The sequence below is a fragment of the Hemibagrus wyckioides genome, linkage group LG04, assembly GCF_019097595.1.
Source record: "Hemibagrus wyckioides isolate EC202008001 linkage group LG04, SWU_Hwy_1.0, whole genome shotgun sequence".
NCBI lineage: Eukaryota > Metazoa > Chordata > Actinopteri > Siluriformes > Bagridae > Hemibagrus > Hemibagrus wyckioides.
The window spans coordinates 24875633-24893698 of NC_080713.1; the positions used below are offsets into that span (position 1 = coordinate 24875633).

Here is an 18066-nt window from a genome sequence, read left to right on the forward strand (position 1 = left end):
ACAGACTGAGCATTTTTTTCAGTAAAGATTTGGGAGAAGTTATTAGTTTTGGATGGAAACACGTTTAATCGTTATTTTTAAAACCTCAGATGTGATGTACAGGTCCAGTCAAACACTGTGACTAACCATGAAACCGTAACGCTATAACAACTCTAGTTGCAAGCACAACCTCCTGGTGCACAACAGCCGGAAACACTGAACTTTTTATAGATTGACCTCATTGTAAACTCCACTGAGGAGAGAGCATGATCTGTATGTGTGGTTTGAAGAAAACACAAGTCTGTAAGCTTTGTGTTCTGTGGGAGAACAATGATGTGAAAAAGCTGAGTCAGAAGACAGAAAACCCAAATCCTTTGAAGAAAAGAAACGGTATCTGGGAATTTAGAGGAAAGGGATGTAAGAGAAAAAAAAAAAGCTGTTTGAGGTACTTAAGCAAGCTAACAGCTACACTTTTCCGAAAACCCTTCGAGGGATTTTTTTTTTTTCCTTTCCGAAGGCTATGTTATCTAATTGTGGTCTGGTTAGGTACATCAACTCACATAAAAAGGTAAACAGAGCTATCTTAACACAAAGCTCGGGAAGAGACGAAATGGCAAAGGGATTGCTGAGACAAATTAAGGTTATCTTAAAACCGCCAAGGTAATCCTTACCATTGATGTCTGCATGTCTGAAAGTGTGTGTGCGCCTGCAAATGGGAATGAGATTACGCCACTCATTCTTTGTATGCTAATTTTATTACCACATATTGTTTCCGTATCTGACACGTAACAGCTTTAGCCTGTGGCTTAAAATGCCTTTTTCATGGCGCGCCGGCTGTCTTTTATGTTATGACTTGTGCAAGCTAGGCTTTGCGGCAGGGATTGGGGGGGAACAGTAATTCGTGTTGATATTTTGTGCCTGCTGCAGCATGCTGGAGCGCTCAGCCTTGCGTGGTCCTCTGATGCTGATGCTGCTGACAGTGAGGACTGGCATGGAGCTGTGCTGTGCTGCTCTACGAGCGTAGCTGACACTAACACAGCTGCTGTTTAAAAATGCAGGAGCCCCACTTGTTGTTAATCACAGTTTCATGTGACACATGAGCTTCTAAGGTGTCAGCACAACTCAAACCCGGGTCCTTTAACTCACAACGATGTTATGTAAGTTTATGGTTGTCATCGCTGTAAATTATTTACACATGCAAAAAAGACACTTTCAGACACATACAGAAGGCATGTTAAGGGACGTTAGTAAGTTGGAGCGGAATGAGGCAATCATGCTTTCTATTCAAGCCTCTCTACAGGTGGACATTCTCCAGGATACCAAGGCTGATTCCTTTATTCTTGTTATGCCTCTCTGTTCCATGCTATTGACACGACAATTCACCCTTCTCCTTCTATTTCAATGCCATGGCCTGTAAATTGTTCTCAGTTTCAGGAGCACTAAAAGAAAACATGCTTTGGTTTGCCAGCGAAAACATAAGGGCAGCAGCTAATGAGACTCAGTGTGTTTCATGACCTGCTTGCATGGCATCGCCTTACAAAGAATCTGGCCTTACACCTTTTCTCTTCTCTGTATTTTGCTTGTCTATCCACTCCTAATGCTACAGGCTGGGATTAAAGTATCTGTCACAAAAGTGACTTTCAGGGCCCCTATGCCTCTTCTGTTTGAAGGCTGGAAAACAACCAAGCTTTCATCTTGCAAGCCGGTAACAAAGCCCAAAGACGCATTCACAGAGAGAGATGAGAGCCAGGCATTGTAGCGACCCCCTCTTTTTTGTATCTGGCCCTTTCAAGTCATCCTCCCTGGAAATGACATCTCCTTCATAGTGCTTTCCATCACTTTATGAATCTTGGGCTGCCTTTGTGGAAGCGAAAATGGAAACCTGGACCAAAAGGATGAGGTCCAATTAAAGGGGCAAGTGTGGAGTGGCTTGAGAGATGCTCCCTGAAGATTGTCCACAATAATGATATTGGATGATGAACAGGACTGTGGTCAAGCTGAGTGGCTGAATTTATTCACTATATATGTAATAGGCATCGGGTAATGGTATTGTGAGGAGACACTTTTGATTAAGCCAAAGCTTGCCAGATGCCCATGGTAGGTTTTTAAGCTCCTTTCCTTATATTTGATATTCCTGCCGGTGCAGATGAATGTCCTCTAGTTCTCATCTAGGATAGCATGGTGTCCTTAGGTCTTAGAAATGGTCACATGCAGTAGCAGCAGCAGCAGTGGCAGTGTGTCTGAGGTTTCCACCCACAGGCGAGACAGAGACAGAGCATGGAGCACAGAGCACAGAGAATAAGGCAAGATGTGAAGCTCTGTGAAAGATGGCGAGGGAAACCAAAAAAAAAAAGTGAAATACGGTAGGTCTGAATTAATGATGGCACTGAAGCAGCGGTAGGCCCAGTGGAGGCTTGAACCAGATTTCAACCTGAGTGGATTTTATCCCCTCGAGGTGGCTCGAACACAGAACGTCAGCGCCATCACACGCCGTCTCCGAACACGGGCCACGGGGACCTCTGTCGTCCCTTACCACTGCTCTTCCCTTCCCAAATTATATAGGACAGCTATCCATGTAGCGTGTGTATGTACATTATTTATCTGTGCCTAAGAAACAGCATGACATTCCTTAATAAATTAGAGCGATAGACTGCTGTGAATAAATGGCCTGGTGAAAATCTGGAGAAAATTAACAGGAACAAGAGAGTTGGGCGGGGGGGAAAGTTTGAGATGGATGAAATGATGATCTGTGGCCTATTACAAAGGCAAATTACCCATTTTGAAAAAAGGGAGGAAGCATGTTATTATTCCTACCATTACTTATAATAAAGGAAAGAAAGTGAAAAAAAAACTGACTGCTAATGCCACTGTTTCCTGAATGACAAATCCCTCCTCCACACTATAAACATCCATCACTCTGAGAAAGGCGCCGCTAATGTGTCTGCGGCTGAAGAAAGCCTATGAGCATATGTCAATAAAATGCCTAGACATGTGGAAGAAGCTGGAGGAGAGCAAGACAGGGAAGAGATCTGTGCTGAGGACGAGCTGTCACCCACAATCAATGTGATGACCTCCTCAAAACTTCAACCCTTGCAAGTCAGAATAGGTCAAGAGACTACAAGAGAGGCTTAAAAGGTTCTCCTCTGCCTCTTCTAAACTGTGTCTACTGACAGGTGTGAAGGTAATTATGTCTAATTAAGTGGAAGTGGAGGTGTGGACCATGTGGAGTGAAGATACAATGACCAGACTTGTCAAATCACAGGGAGGGTCATAGTCGTACTCTGAAAATACAGGATAGGAGGAATCAGTCATAGATGTGGAAAAGCTTCTTATGCATGAAGTTTTTAATAACCATCTACCTGTTGTGATGCACCTTCATGACCCTCACTTGAAGGTGTTTTCATTAAAAAGCTAAGGAAAACACATGCATTAGCACAGCGGCTTTCAATTCTAGTTCCTGGTAGCTCATTCTCTTGGAAAGGTTTTCTGTTTACCTTGCTCTGACCTATCTAACACGGCTCATTAGGTAATCAGCAAGGCCTAAATCAGGAGTCAGGGGTCGCCAGAGCTGGGAATGAGAACCACAGGTTTACCACTGGAAGACTTTTCAGCTGTTGCACTATATAAGTGTATGAATGATTATTATAGAAGGCCATATTAGTGGACTATGAATTAATAAGTGAGTATAATGATGTGAAGGCTAATAGAGAAAAAAAATGATTGAAATATATGGTATTGGCACAGAATGATCTCTTTAACATACCCCAATTATATCAAGAACCTTTGAATTTATCATCCTTTCGCATTTCAGCGTTTCAGAAAAGTGATATCCTGCATAAGTATTTCATTAGACTTAAATGAATGAGGAAGGAGGTGGGATATAGGAAATGAAAGGCATAGAGAAGAAATAAGTGTGTGTGTGTGTGTGTGAGCAAATGTGCATTGAGACTCTGTGAAAGGTGCCACAGTGAGTTTGTCACAGCCTGTATAACCTTATGGACCGAGGGAGTGCCACGGAGATAGAGAGAAAGAATATTTCCTAGGGCTTTGAGACAATGTCATACTGATTAAGTCACATGGAGTGACTGTGGCAGCACGTGGAATAGGAAACCAAAAGAAAAAAACAGAAACAGAAAAACAGCAGTACTGACGCAGTAGAAAGGCAGACATGAACTATTCTCTAACCCCGGAAGGCTCTCAAATCATTCACCTCACCTCCCTACTTTCCTCTTTCCTTTTTCAAAGTTCATAACTGCTTGACATGGAGGTTTGTGTGTATGCGTCTGTCACAAAGGTAGAAGAGCTAGCTAATGGTCTTCTTGCTCTCCAGGGGCTATAAGCAAATGTCTGTTCGGCTCAGCATGAGATGAGAAGAGAGACAAAATGTAGCCTAGAGACTTTACAGAGAATGAATTTACAGAGATCTCTTGATGGATATGGACTATACATTACAGGTATAAAACCTATTTGTACTTCTGTTCGCATTGCTTATATCAGGGCTTGGAGGATAGTAGCTCAGGGCCGGGTCTGACCTGCGTAACAAGATTATTTGGCTTGTAAATGAAATGGGAAACTTCTTAAGCTAGGCATCAACATAGTTGAGTATTCAAATATCATCTGTGGCTAGAACATAAAGTAGAACCTACTGTATATCATGTCAGTCCATTTGCATCCTATGAAGGTTAGGCTGAGATGTGATAATCCTTCGTAGAGAACCAGATCCAACATAAAGGAATCTAGTTAACCAAGTTCCTAAAAATCCAAGTATCAAAACTTAATATTGATTTTGACTCTGTAAACTTCTTATTCCATTTATAAAGGTGTGATTTGTAGACTTGGGGCTTCCTTTCTATATTAATCATGCTAACAGCACCCTTTGAGCAGCATTACTCACCAAAATGGAGAAATTGCTATTTATCAAACATTGCATATTTCTTAACATTTACATTTCAGGCATTTGGCAGATACCCTTATCCAGAGCAACTTACATTTTTAATGCAACTGAGCAGTTGGGGGTTAAGGGCCTTGCAGTGGCAGCTTGGTGGGCCAAATAAACTCACAACCATGTAATTACTATGTTGCTTCATAACAAGGGAAGGACAATGTCAGAAACTAAGTTGTGGCCAAACTAGGCTACAGTCATTCCTAGGCATTCTGTATCATTGGCAGCAACACACCAGGTCCCTTGCCTTATAAAGGAGCATTCAGAGGTTCCACTGAGATTTGAACTCAGATTGCTGGATTCAGAGTTCAGAGTGCTAACCATTACACCATGGAACCACATGTGAGTGTTTGGTGTTAAATGCTTGATGCTGTGAATGCTTGATGTTGATGTTTTCACTATGGTTTTGGGAAGGAGGCAGCTGTTTAAAGTGTCCTTGATTAGAAATACCAGGTAGGGTTTGAATCTTGTCGTCTTGTTTGTGCAGTAACATCACACTGTTTGACCCTTCAATACCTATACAAACCTAACTGTTGGCCCCTGATTTATATGTTTTTATTTGCAGAAGGCAATATATCTCTGTAAATCAGACAAGCTAGGCATTCAAGTCAAAGAAACTTAAAGAATACAATGAACTAGTCTTGTAGAAAGTTGAACTGTTGTGGACGCTGTTGCCCTGGTGATCTTTCTGCACATTTCGGTCTTTGCAAAATGCTTATCTGTGCCTGAGACAATGGTTTTGCTGTTGCACATGTGTGAGGAAGGGATAGAAATGAGACCACCAACAGAGATATAAGTGCAGGCATCACCAATTATAGTCCAGAGATCTGCAGGCCAGGGCAGTTTGCTATCAGTTTGTTAGCTGACATCATGTCTTAGAGCAGGGAAATGACCAGAGTGTCCTGGTCTTTGGAATCGATGAACACTGCATTAGAAAATGAGGTCTGTCTTGCACTTTTTGCCCTCCAGCCACCCAATTGTCAAAAACACACAGGTCAATAAGCCAATCTCAGCAGCAGACACTAAGTGATAATAATAGATAAAGCCTTGCCCTTTTTCTTCCTCGAGAAGTGAGCGAGCTGAATTAAGTGATTTAGCTGGAAAATGGGCTTGTGACCGAGGTGCAGTGCCCTCAAGCTTAGGGAGCTAGCCTTCTCTGTCATGTGTTACTGTTTGAGATGGCAGCCAGAAAAGATTTGCGAGTTGCCTTTGGTGGACTGTTGGACTACACAGAGCTTGTTGTTCTTAAAAATAAGAGCCTTTCTGAAGAACACTGGAGCTTTGATAGCAACCGCTCAGCATCGTCACAAAGAGTGGCTTTTAAATGAGCAAGACTAGTGTGACTTTGATGGGAAATGTATGATATGGCTTTGAACATGAGCATGCTATAGTATGTCTGTTCAGCAACCGCTTAGTCTTTAATATCTTTACAACTTTTAATGTTTTACGAAGGACTACTATGGAGGAGGAACTAATAATTCAGCACACAGAAACAGAGACCCATATTAGTCACAGAGAATGACTATGAGGAAGAAAAACAGCATAGATATTTATGTCAAAAATTGTAAGCGTTTTAATTAATAGCAAACACAGCATATGAGGACGTGGCACTGCACAAAACGGTTCAGTTAGGTTGAGAATTAAAATGTCGTGGTTTTTCTGCTTATGCGTTCAAACAGTGCTTGAAAATTATTCAAAGTGTCCAATGTGTTGCCAGATTACATGAAATCCCATGCAGTTGGGGTGTGTTTTATCTTCTTGAGACAAAATACTACACAAGTGTCATGTTTTATGGGATGAATTACACAAATGAATTGACCTTATTCAGAATCAGGTACGCTGATTTGCACCGTAAAGCCATCATACAACTCTCTTGCTAGCTAAATATGCATTCTCTTTGCGATTAAATACTGTATATCAGGAGAAAATAAAGATGCCAGCCTGATGACGTAAAGAGAAAACACTTTGCTTTATAGCCAAACACTGGGTAATGACTTGATTTAACTTTGTGTCAAAGGTACAATCAAAATGTATAATGTGCTAGCTCAGACTCTTTCATAGATAAGATAATGACTATGGCTGAGTTGTCCCCTTACACTGGTCTGTATTAATGCACTTAATAAGCCACTTTATTAGCTAGATTGCCATACTTTATTACCTACTCATAGCTACCGTTTTTTATTTTAGTCGGTTGGGTTTCTAGGCAACTAAAACATGGGACTGGACAGCACAGGGGGTACTATAGAGCTCTGAATATGATGACAGATTACTGAACTAGACAGATTACTACCCAGAAAACAATGTTGAAAGAGCATCAAGGGTGGTGTTAGGGGGGTTAAAATCAATACAAAATGTATTTTTATTTATTTATTAATAAGTCATTAATAAGGGGAGTGAATACCAACCAGGGCTTCACAACCATACACACTTATCCTTCCATATCCAGAAGATAAAAGAATGTATAAAAGTCAGAAATGGTCGGTGTGTCTGTGAGACGGAGCGATTTCTACCCCCGCCAGAGACTCTGTTGTTCCTAGCTGTGTCCCCGTAAGGGTCAGAGCCCTGTCAGATGGTGTGCGTGCCAGTGTAGAGATGCCAACGCCGGGGACCAGTGCATGTCTCCGTTCTTCAAGAGGCCTCTTCTGACAAGTCCCCTTGTGTTCCCCTGTCCCATTCACTGAAATGTTGGAGAAAGAAAAGAGCCTGGCATGATGATATAAGCTGCAGCATGTGTCAAACGCAAAGCCTGCGTTCAGGGGTCAGGGATCAAGGCCGTAGCAACCATATCTCTGGGCTTGCCTGCCAAGGCCGTCTTATAGTGTTTGCAGAGGAGGCTGGCAAAGTGGCACTGAATATGCCTTTGTGTGTAAAAGTGTGAATACTGTGAATGTGGCTTTGTGTTTCTGATTGATCCAGGTTTCTTATTCTATTCTGTTCTATTTGACGCAAAACTGAAATTAGTGATATGCCAGAATTACCAGTGAGTTGATACTTTTTTATCAATAGCCTTCACAATATTAACGGTAATTGCTAAGCTTTAAGGTCGGGCCACATTGCTATGAAAGCTGTAGGGTTGTGATTCGAATTTTTCACAGTGTGACAACCTTGTAGCCACAGAAACAGCTTTTCAAAGGAGAAACATTAATGATTTGGAGTACAGTCATCATCCTGAGGAACACTTCCATCTCTCAGTAATTATTTCACAAGGCTAAAGTTGGCTCCTTTTCATCGCTCACAATTTCTTTTTATTTGCAATTTTCATTCCACCTTTAAAAGCCCAATAGTTACTTTCTTGTGCCTGTTATGACACATTGAACCAATATAATATCACTTACAAGGCTGTAAATGCGCTTTCTAAAATTATCTCCTCGTTCTTAAAAACCGTCTCACCAACTTGTGTCCGGTTTGACCCGAATATGTCGAAACTGATCCGTGCCGCACTGCCCAGTGTGTGCAGTAAACTGATTCTGCTGCATGGTTGTACTGAGTAGTCATGCTTTGGAGTTGTTCTGCTTTCCATATGAAAGTGGTCAGAGACACAGGAGAAGAAAAAAAAGAAGAAAAAAAAGGTCTAATCTTGCACCTTGAATAACCATAAGACTGAGACAGTATAACAACCCAAATGTGACATGGCAATTTAGGACCTAGTGTATAGAATAAAACTGTTAGATCACGCATTTACCTTCAGAATCAGTTACCCTGACCAGGATAAAGCATTTATCCAAGATGAATGAACGTTTTCGGCCAATTTTATTTTTAATTCAAGATTGTATTTGTCACATACAGAGTTATACAGTATACAGTTTACACTGAAATGAAATTCTACCTGCTCCAACTTAGACTCTGCATATAAATATTGACATGCGATTATGTTATATTTAGTAACAGTACAGAATAGGTGTACAGGGTGGTGCTAGCTTGAGTGGTTAAGGCTCTGGGTTGATCTGGGTTCAAGCTCCAGCGCTGCCATGCTGCCACCGTTGGGCCCTTAAGCAAGGCCCCCAACCCCACCTTGCTCCAGGGATGCTGCATTATGGCTGACCCTGCACTCTGACCCCAACCCTCCATAGATGGGATATGTGATGAAAGAATTTCATTGTGCAGTGATGTATATGTGACAAATAAAGGCTACTTAACTTGAGAATTGATGTACCAGATGTTTTACATGTAATAACTATAAGAAGTAAAGAATGTCACTGGACTCATAGACTTCTCAGGGATCACTAAGGTGGACATGTCCGTATCGAAGGGTCTGATGGCCAGAGGGAAGACGTGCCATCAGTTTTAGGCATCAGACTGTGAAAGCGCTTGCCTGATTTGCCTAATAAACGTATAAAAGCAGATCAGGCTTAGGAGATGATTTAATACAGTTTTGGCTTTCTCTTAGCATCACACAGCTCAGCTAGGTCATGTTTCATTCATTTACAGTTTACAGTCATAGTATACAATGCCCTAAGCTACATCTGCACATTTGCATGTAGAGACAAATATTCTTTCTGCGTGGTCATATAATTTTGGGCGGGAAATATTTCAGGTGTTATAGACCTGAGACCGTTTTAATACTTGGATGCAGGTTAGATAGAATAGATTTGTAGCTTTAGTGCTAACAAAGCAAACACAATATTGCGTAAGTGGAGTAGGTTGTGTAAATGTGCAACTTTGCATTAATCTCAAACTTCACCATTAAGTGCTGTGGACAAATATTGAAATGGATATTATAGCTGTCTCCTTCACATTCAATTTAGGTGTATCTTTATTTTGACTAGCATCGTCTGAGGATATGCAGTAATAAAATCTTCCCTTCAACACAATGCTATGCAGAAAGCCATGGTCCTGCAATTAAGACTGATGCTAAGTGTTCAGAACAGAAACTCGTTAGCTGGTTCAAGGCATCTGTATTGATTGTGCTCATGTGGCACCCTGTGATGCTAATGGGAATTCTTATGTTTACTAGACTATGGCCAGAAGCAGGAGAGCTGGTCATTGGACAGAATGACTCAATTAACCCATAAATTACTTAGATCCCTGTTATTAGAGCTAGGGATAGAACATGAAGGAATGAGATCAAGATGTTCAAGATGGTGTGATCATGTTGGTGTTGGAATGATTAGCATCACGCAAGAAAGATGATCAAAGGAAATCACCTTTATTTTTTTATTGCAGCTTTACGAACATATGAGGAACCAGACTGGAAAATGGAGCCCATCCTCTTCTGGGCGACATCAGATAGAGTGATTTTAAATCATTAGTCTTTTAAAGACGCTCACTTTGATGTCAAGTGAGTGTTGAAATGACATTCAGAATGAGCATTACAGCTCCCAGGACAGTCTTTAGGGCCACAGAAGGAGAAGGAGGAAGATTTGGCAACGCAGGAGTGCATGTCCAGCTCGATAAAGGTATCTGTATTGATCATTGTAGGATCGACACACATAGCTTTGTTCTAATCAGTCAGAGCAATGATAACAGGCAGCACTGTAGCTTCACCGACTCACGCCGTCTGGATACGCATCATCGTCTTCGCTCTGCTGTTACACAGGTGTCAGATCATCCAGGATTTATTACCATCCTCCACCAAACCCTCATCCCTGTCAGTCTGCTGTCCTGACCTCGGTTAATCACAAACTGGCAATCGTTTGTGTGCGCACACATACACGCTCTCTCACACTCTCACGAGATATGTTTACCCGTTATATGCAGATGCCTGTCATTGTGTCATGGTGATAGCGTAGGCATCAATCAAACTTGTGGCATTCTGCCCATTCTGGTCTGTTTCTAGGTCATCACTAAAATGTTCATGCAGTTCCTTCACTGAGCGTTATTATTTGTCAAAAAAATAGAGGGGAAAATCAATTTTCTTGTCCTTTTGTCATATTTATCAAACAGCCCGTCTGCCCCGTTGTCTTCTCTAAGGGCTGGGATTTTTTTTTCTTTCTTTCTGATTGTCACAAACAGAAGAAAAAATTAATTTGATTTTGAACATCAGAGAGATGCTTGAGAACATCTCTCAAAACGCACAGAGCCATCTCTGATTATTGCAGCCCACTTATATGATCTCCAGTGATGAAGATTTTGTGTAGAGCTTCATGCCGAGCGAAGGGTTTTAAGGCCTTGTCGGTTGTACACACCATCCTGCACATGGCCATTAGCCATCTGTTGTGTTGCTTGTGTTCTGCACTGTCCGAAAGATTAAAATGTGTGCATGTGTGTGTGTGTGTGTGTGTCCTCTACCTTATGAGTTAACCTCAGAATTTAAATGTAGCACTCAGATTATTGGAGTCCATATAAAACCCAAGAATGGGATATTTTAAAAGAAGATCCCTTCATGACCTGGTTTTAGGGTGCAATATCACAAGCAAGTGGATGTAGATAAGTGAATGCTAATGTCATCTACTCTTTAAAGCCACAATCAGGGATTTAAGCTTGGCCATTAAAAAAAAAGAAAATGATGGAGTGTGATGGATGCGATATAATCCCCAGTTAAACATTATAGAAAAATAACAAGCTGAAAGAACCAGTGGATTCCCCACTGAATTGAAGTGAACTCATGAATACATACTTGACTGCCTTTCAGGAGCATATGGATACTTGACCTCCAGTTAAGAATGATAGCTTAATTCTACTAGAGTTGGATAATCTATAAAGAAATGTGAAAAAAATACATATGTTTGGAGAGAGAGAGTAGAGTGTGACTTCTTGTTGGTGTACATTATTGGAACAAGGCTTGATTTAGTGTTGTGGATGAGCTGGCCTTCCCTGGAAAATGAACCGGGATGACAGAAGATCAATGACAGAGCAGCAGGATAATCGCTGCCAAATCACCACCATCTGCCTTTAATCTCCTGTGCTTGATGCCAATCCCCTAATCCCTTCAATCTGCAGCACTCACTTTAGGGCTGAAGTAATCCACGCATCCACAGGACAGCGTCCTATTACTGAAGTGCCCTACCTCCAAAACCACTCCACCACTCTACTTCCTGGAGACCAGCACTACTTATAGTACTCACTAAAGCATTGAGGAGTCAGTCATAGTGCCTTGAGTCTGCAGGGTCTTAGTGCCTTTGGATGTTATGACAGTGGAAATCAAAAGTGTGTCACTGTCTAAAATCAATGGTAAGATTTAATATAGATTCAATGTTAATGTAACACCTAAGACTAGTTGCCAGCTCCAGGGTCCTCAGTTTAATCCTGAGCTTGAGTTATTGCATGTACAGACTTCTATATATGGAAAGCAACATGTGCTTGTCCACTAGGTCTCTTCCCACTTGCCAAAAACAAGCCTGTGGATTGCCTAGGCTAAATAAATGTGTGTGTGTGTGTGCATAGTACCTGAAATGGCCTGGTCTCTGATCCAGGGTGTATTCTGTCCTTGATCCCAGCGTTCCTAGGACAAGCAACGGGTCCACCACGACCCTAACCAGGATAACCTGCTTACCAAAGACAAATGAATGAATGTAGCATTTTAAAAGGGAATCCAAAATGATGAATGGTTCCGGCAAAGTGCTAGTCACAAGGCTTTGTTTGTTGCTAATACATTGTAAGACAGTAGAAGATTGATGAAGTAGAAACACCATAAGCCATGCATTAATTATCCATTGTCCAAACAGCAGTGCAGTAAGGATCCATTTTATCCAAGGACCCTGGGATACACAACAAGGTCTGTACTATTAATCTCTAAGGAGAACAAAATTCCTTTTTTATAGCACTTTCTCAAAACCTAGCATGGTGAAGGGCATAGGTACACTGATGGGTCAGGTGGAATGAGAAGACTACAGCCGAAAAATGCTGTGAGACAGTAACCTGATGAATCCAATCTGCTACATGTATCCCCACTCCTTTTTGTTATTACCCAGAGCGTGGGTGTGACCGTGTGTAAGGTCATTGACCACTTCCAAATGCTTTGTTTTCTGCCAACACACACACACACACACACACACATTGCAGGATTGAGGGCTTCAAGGTTACAGAGTAGGCCTATAAAACTTGATAAAATGAAGCAAGTAGCAATTTTCCAAACTCCCCATTGTGCTGAGGTCCAGGAAGTTTGGAAAAATAATTTGTAATTTCAAAAAGAAAGCAAAAAAAAAAAAAAAACACTTTTCTTCCCATTCTTGCTACCTTAAAGATACTCACAAACATGACAAATGTTCACTCCTGACTCTTTTTTTTCCCACTCTTGTTGCTCAGACTTGCCTCTTGAGGCCCAAAGGCAGTTTGACAGGCTGTATAGGTCAGGGCTCTTGAGCTTTCCGTAGCTAAGTGACTTACAAGGTGTTTTCCATGTGCCCTTATCTTCCTCTGGGTAGGAAGAACTCATCAGTGACAGCTTTGTTTATTTGTTTGCAAAAGCAAGCTATTGGGAAAGCAATCCCAAAGTGTCTTCCCATAATGTCACCAGAGCTACAATTGGTATGTTGGGTAAAAAAGTGGGACTGTGTACAAGGAAAAGCACCAAACTGCTGCGGCTGTTTATCACTGATACTTTGGAGCTAGTGATCCAGCTCTTGTGAAGATTCGCTTCATGAATTTCGCTATATTTTTTGCCTAAACCGGTTTGAATCTACCAGGAGTGTACTATATTTACATCCTCGATATAAATCCAAATAAAGGTGTTATGCTTCGGTTGGATGTGAACCAATATATGAGCAATATAAAGCAGCTTAAAATATTCTATATGGAGGAGTATCCAAGATTCTTAGATGAGTGTTCTCTCACCTTGGTTGACATTACAGAAAGTAGATGTGTTGTTATTCTTCAGGGGAATAACACTGTATTTCACTCCTTCACTATCCCTCGCTTGCGGTAACCCTTTTATCTCGGTCAGGGTCATGGTGGATCCAGAGCCTATCCCAGGAAAACTGGCCATGAGGCAGGAATACACCTTAAGTGTGATGCTAGTCTATTACATGATAGCATGCACACACATTCATATCTAGTTGGCAATTAGGCATAGCTAATTCACCTATCAGCATGATTTTGGTAGGAAACTAGAGAAGGTAAAACCCTCGGTAAACATGGCACTTCTTCAAATAATCAGTCATTACATGTGTAAAACATATTCAAATTTCTCTAATTACCTTTATTTATTTATTGTTTGATTATTTATTCATTTATTCATTCATATATTTATTTATTTATTTATATAATAATAATGCGACCTATCCATGGGACGTTCATGCATTCCACTTGTCAACTGTCTCACTTTTCCAAATAAATTCAGATTTTTCATTTCCTTAATTTATATAATTTATTATTTAAGCCCTCAGGGTTTTCTTTAGTGGCATATAATAGGTCATTTTTATCTATTAAATCAAGAAATAAACTACATCAAGAAAACCTTGGCATCCAATTCAACCCCAAGAACCACTTGAAACATTTACCACGGGGGTGACATATCTGCTGAATACTTTATTAGCTTAATAAAAAAAAAAAAAAAAAAAAATAAAAATCCTGGCCTTGATTCATAATGCATGCATGTCACCACCTTGTTCTGAATAGACTGTACTATTTCGCTTTAGAGAATTCATCAATTATTTGGAATGACACCTGCAAGAAAGGAAAAATTGAAGTGCAGGGAGTTTCACGTCCTGGCAAAAACAACTGGACCTGCAATGCTTTCATCCTCCTCCTCTTATAACCGCTGACAGTAATAGACTCGGGTGCTTTTGCACTTCAAGATGCGCTTCAAGTGCAAGTAAATTCAACCCAAGAGCATTGAACATAAAGTGGGATTAAGCGAAGGGGGGAAAAATACAAATTTACTTACAGCTGTCTTATTCCCTTTATCCTCCCTCTTTCTGAGAGCGAGTAAGTAAAGTAGTGAAGGTGCTAGCTTTAAGGATTTGAACTGAGGCTAATGTACCTTGTGTCTTATTAGCTGGAGAGGTGTTGGAAAGGACAGAGGGACACCATGGACAGTGTCCTCATGAAATCAACTCCAGTCCATGAGCAAATCATAAGCTGTGAGCACCTGGAGCAAATTTGGATTGTGTCCTATTTAATTCTGGCGCCCTCTTTGTGTTGGGTTTTATTTTGGGGTTGAGATTTGCTGCTTTTAATTAATCATGCTTTTTTGGAACATTTTCCCTGATGTCTCTTGCTCCTTCATGGTGCTATTTAGAGCAGTACTGAGCTGTAAAAGCGACTCTGAAAATAACTATATCATTAATGATATTGTTACTTAAAAATGAAGAAAAAAATGTCTTGGAGCAAGTTCACATAGCGTCATTTTATTTAGATGAGTTTAGATGAAATTCGGGGAAAGGTCATTGTTTATGGTCATGATAACTGTTCGATTCAATTCAATTTTATTTGTATAAACAATGGACATTGTCTTGAAGCAGCTTTAAAGAACATAAGAATATTAGACATTAATATTAGACAAAAAGCTCAAGATTAACATTAGACTTAGATTTAAATTGATTTGTTTTTATCCCTAGTGAGCAAGCCTGAAACGACCGTGGCAGATAAAAACCCTTAGATAGTAAGATGAAGAAACCTTGAGAGGAACCAGACTCAAATGAAAACCTCATCCTCATTTGGGTGACACTGGAGAGTGTGATTATAAATTATTATAAACACTGGAGAGTGTGATTATAAATAATGTCCTTTCTACAGTCAGGAGCTTCTGAGCATCTCATAAATTTCCTCAACATCTGAGTTCATTATAGATTCAACACCAACTCCTCCATGCCAAAGCCTTCAAATGCTCAACGATGGAGATACAGCATATGTAGAATGCTATTTTGTGTATTGATTATGGAATTTGTTGCCCTCAAAGTCCAAATGGGGCTGGCATTTTCTCTTCAAATGTCTGAAATCTTCATGAATTGCAATCCAATTGGAGCTGGTACATGTCTAGATGCCTCGGGATCCTCGCAGGGTTGGCCTCTTTTCACTGAAGGTCCAAAATCTTCATGAATAAAAAGATAACTATCATGATGGCGATAAAACTATAAGCGATAGATCATGTCAACCATCAAGAAAACCATATTTGGTGCACCCAAATTTCCTCCCCCATGTTGGGTGCCATCTTAAAGTGGAGGATCAGACACACTTAATCTTTTTTTTAAGACTTGCTGGATTAATAATGGCAGGCCAAGTGCTTATGGATGGGAGTTCAGCATCTTGGAGTGGGATCAGGGAATGAGGGGATGAGTATACTGTAAGTGATAATGCCTCTGCTAAATGTATTAGTTTTGGTGCTCATACCTAATGCAGATGCTAGCGGGGCATTAAGGAGGTGAAAGCGTGTGTGGAAATGAGACGCCGAGTGCAAGTGAAACCCAGTGGTTAATGGTTAATGCATTTTTTTTTTTTTGCCCCTTGAAGATCTTCTATAAGGATTTTTTAAGTGGATTCAATATAAAGAGCAACAAATAACATTTACACTTCTAATGTTCTGGCTTATAAAACAGTCCAGATGGATGCATGAAAAGAGAGACTTCTTTCACGCAGGTCACTAGATTTTGTAGAATTGTAGCAAATGAGTGAAAAGATCTGTTTCTTTCTTGCATTCTAGCCCCTATTTGCTGCATTTAAAGTCAAACTTTTCCAAAAATTCTCATTCAGTCCAAACCTGCTGGAGCAAGCAATCAGCTCAGTGACGTAAGTAGGTCTTTACTGCACCACTGGGAAGCATGTGAATTAGGGATAAAAGAGGGAGCTTAGACTGTCGAGTGCAGAAGGCATCTCAATACGCTCTTTGATCCGACATCACTTCCTGCACTGCGATACTGGTGGATCTGCTTATGGGTTGAAAAAAAAAAAAAAAAAAGACGTATATGAGGGAATAGTCTGAAAAGAAAATGTTTTTCATTGGTCCAAGTTAGATTATGTTCTTATCATTTAGCGTGTAGTCAGGGGTGGCTGACAGGGATAAACCTCTCTTTCTTCTCTTTCAGGGAAACCTTAAAATACCTTAGAAAAAAGCCTCGATTTTTGGCGTTCTTGTCATAGTTACTCTTACCCAATGGCTTAAAGTGGACTGATTCATAAACAATAGCACTACTAATCATGATCTAGAAAGGTAGGAACTTTGGTAAGAAAAGCATTTTGGAAATCTGCCTACGAAAATCTGGAAAAACTCATATGAGAATTGGATTCGGAAAAAAAACAAACAAACGCTTAAAAATGTTTTTTTTTTTTTTGGGGGGGGGGGTCTATGTAGAAAGATGGGGTTCTATTAGAAAATAGAAATTTTCCCCAAAAATATTCTATGTAGAAACCTGTAGAGAGCAATGAACCTGTTGGAATTTTGGAATATTTTATTACATTTGTGAAATACAGTAATTACTGAAACTGAAATGAGAGAAACACTTAAATAAGTGGGAATAGTTTTGCTGTTGCTGTTTTTGTTTACATACATTTGTTTTTTCTTTGAATAAATCTTTGAAAATGTTTCTGCATGAAGAATAATTTGGGTCTGCATATCTGAAGCAATGCTGTGAAACCATTCATAAAGAAACATTTCTTTTTAAGAGTTTTCCATGCTTGCACTTGTCGTGTTTAGTAATAATAAAGGTGACTGTAATAATGACTGTTTGAACGCATGCTACTGGACTACATGTTTCTGTATACAGTAGTGTCTTGCTCTAACACTGACCATTCTCTAATCCTGATCTCAAAACTTCAAACATCTCAGTGCGCTGATCCTCCTGATCATTCCTGAAGAGAAAATTTTCTGTAAAAGGAACTGGTTAAATTTCATTTTGTAGACAGTCAGTAGAAATGTGAAAGTAGGAGATGTGAAAAAGAAAGAAAGAAAGAAAATCCAGCTTATTTTTAATACCAGTATTGATGTACTTTGAAGCTAGAGTAACTTTTCAAGTTAAAAACATCCCGCTTTGAGAACGTAGGTTAAAAAATGCATGTTGAGAAACCTTGCTTTTCTTCCTTGCCTGATAGATCAAGCTGGGAAAATGTCTGTGTAAGGTAGTGTTTAGGATCATGTTTCAATAAGGGATCTTCTGCTCAGCCCAACGACAATGCTCGAATGCAAAGTAACTGTGTGTGTGTGTGTGTGTGTGTGAGTGAAATAATGAAGAGGTCGAGCTTGTCTTGGCTTAAAGGAAGTGTCTGGGTGATATCGACAGGAAAAAAAAAAAAAGTGCTATCCATTTCACCAACTTTATCGTCCTAAAGCAAAG

At 40.2% G+C, this 18066-nt stretch overlaps 1 protein-coding gene and 1 non-coding gene across 8 annotated transcripts in view; one reads left to right on the forward strand and one right to left on the reverse strand.

Moving 5' to 3' along the window:
- The window catches only part of kirrel3b (kirre like nephrin family adhesion molecule 3b), a 211833-nt gene that overhangs the window by 13697 nt on the left and 180070 nt on the right, over positions 1-18066 (forward strand). The gene's annotated exons all lie outside the window — the stretch shown is intronic.
- On the reverse strand, positions 5188-5259 carry trnaq-cug (transfer RNA glutamine (anticodon CUG)). Its single transcript has one exon. It is a non-coding gene; the product is annotated as a tRNA-Gln (tRNA).